Source organism: Prionailurus viverrinus, chromosome D2, assembly GCF_022837055.1.
Source record: "Prionailurus viverrinus isolate Anna chromosome D2, UM_Priviv_1.0, whole genome shotgun sequence".
NCBI lineage: Eukaryota > Metazoa > Chordata > Mammalia > Carnivora > Felidae > Prionailurus > Prionailurus viverrinus.
Window position 1 is genome coordinate 69,376,829 of NC_062571.1, and position 2,322 is coordinate 69,379,150.

Below are 2,322 nucleotides of genomic sequence, written 5' to 3' on the forward strand. Positions count from 1 at the left end.
TTGGAATAGAAGTAGATAAAAAGGGATCAGTGGGACTCAAAAGAATTCAAAGATAAATATATTCTAGAGATAACATTTCATATAACCGAGGAAAGAACTTGGGACAATTGGCTAGCTGAGAAAAAGGAAAATTAGATCCATATCTAAAACAGTATACAAAATTAATTGTAGGAGAAGGGCCCCGGGCCTAGAGCAACTGTGGACTAACCAGTGGGGGGGCAGGGGAAGGGGTGGGACACCTGCTGGTGGGCGGGGTCAAGCTGAGTGCCAGGCGAATGGGCCGCGGGCTCCCGGGCTTTGCAGGGAATCTGGAGTCCTGACTCCCAGCCCGGGACTCCACCTGGCATTCGCGGGGCGGGGAAGGGGCGGGGGCGTAGGATGCTCGGAGTACACACAGCCCCAAGACTACCCCTGACACCTTCAGCCAGGCGATGCATGCCCGAGGCCACCCCCCCCCCACGCCCCGCCTACTGTGCCCAGCGCTGCCTTTAGACTCCTCCTTCCTGCTGCTGCTGCTGCCGCTGCAGAGTCTGCAGTCTTGCCTTGACCCCGAACTGCTGCCGGACCCTTGGCAGGCACACGGGCTGCTGACCCACGCCCTGGGCTGCTCAGCCCTACCCGGCCGGCTCCTGAGCCTGCTGCTCCCGCCCACATGGTGGCTGGAGAACCACTTGGGCACGCGGTGGTTCATGCGTGCCTCTGCCCTGCTCGCCCTCGCTGCTGGGCTAATAGCCGTGCTGCTGGCAGGCCTCCGGGTGTCCACATGCCTGTCCCTCTGGCCCTGTTACTGCCCTAGACAGCCAAGGGGGGGGGGGGCGTGTCCTGCCCCCATGGCTGCTGCCTAGATACCACTGCTCAGCGGGAGCCACCCTTCCTACAGCTCTTCTGAGTCCTCCTTGCTGGCCTGGGCTGTGCAGCCGGGGCCTCCCGGTGGCTGGCGCTCTCTGAGCAGTGGCTGCGGGCAATGCAGGAGGGCGTCTTTGCAGGGCCCCGGCCAGGTGCTGGTCAGACTCCTTCGTACCCCAGGCGGCTTGGCCAAGCTGCTTATCACCCATCCTGCCATCCCTGGACCTCCTTACATGGTCACCCCTAGCCTCTTGTCCTGCAGTGAAGACTCATCCCAGCTCCCTCCCCGGCCTGGGGTCTGTGCAGCGGACCTGGGTGGGCTCCTCAGAGGTGGGCCTGGCCCAGCTTCCACTCAGAGACCCCGCTGTGGGCGGCCCTGGATGAGCAGATGCCGCAGGAAGGGATCCAGGCCTCTCTCCTTGAAGAGCCCGCCCCGTGTCCTGAGAACCCGCTCTGGCTGCTTAAATCTTCCATCATTTCTCTCGGATGAGGTGGGGGGGCAGGGGTGGGGTCTCCTGGCTCGGGGTCTGGAGGTAGTCTTGACCAGTCCCTCCCCGTGCCCCATATCCTACAGGCTGGAGCGTATGGGCTTCCTCACAGAGCAGGCAGTGGTCGCACTAGCAGCCACAGGCCATGTGGAAGGTGCCCTGTCACTGCTGGTGGGGGGAAAGGTGGGCACTGAGGTGCTGGTGACTCAGGGCAGGGGCAGCTTGCCCACCCTGAGGGCTCTGGTCCCCCCAGCACACGCAGGCCTTCAGGTGACAAGAAGCTTGGCCTATGGGTAGGTAGTCCAAGCCCAGCCCTCTCTGCTGAGAGTCACAGTGGGGTGCAGGAGAAGCCCCCTTCGGCACCTCCCCCTTGGCAGTGTTTAGAATAAAAACCAGTTTACTTTTCAAGCCAGACCTTCTTGGGGGCCAAAAAAATTAATTCTAGATAAGTGAGAAATAAAAATGTAAAAAGCATCAATGTAAAAGAAGAACATACAGGAAAGAATTGACACTAGATATTGGGGCAGAGATTTTTAAATTAGATACAGTTTGGATAACTGGACGGTACAGAAATGATCTAACAAAACACATTAACTAAGTTAAAATATAATACATGTATGTTGCAGATATTTTCTTTCAGTCTAGCAGGTAAATATAAAAAAGTTAAAATATAAAAAGTTTCTATTGATAAATAAAAAGATAAAGAGGCAAAGAATATGAGCAGGTAGTTCACAGGAAAGGAAATTCAAATAGCTGGAAATACATGAAAAGATATGAAACTTCATTTATAAGCAGAGACATACAAATTAAACAATGATGAAATATCAGTTTTGCTCCCATAAATTTGGAAGACAAAGGGGAATAAGTAGTAGAAGCATAAGGAGCAGAAGATAATGGAGACTTCTATACATTACTGTTGGTGCTAAAATTGATCGATACAGCCTCTTCTGGAGAAGAATTTCACATTGTTTATCAAGATTTAATTGGC

The 2,322-nt window shown here is 54.2% G+C and overlaps 1 pseudogene; it reads left to right on the plus strand.

Annotated features, from left to right (window-relative positions):
* The first annotated feature begins 431 nt into the window (after positions 1 to 431).
* Positions 432 to 1,723, plus strand: LOC125147622 (rhomboid domain-containing protein 3-like; annotated as a pseudogene).
* The last annotated feature ends 599 nt before the right edge of the window (positions 1,724 to 2,322 follow it).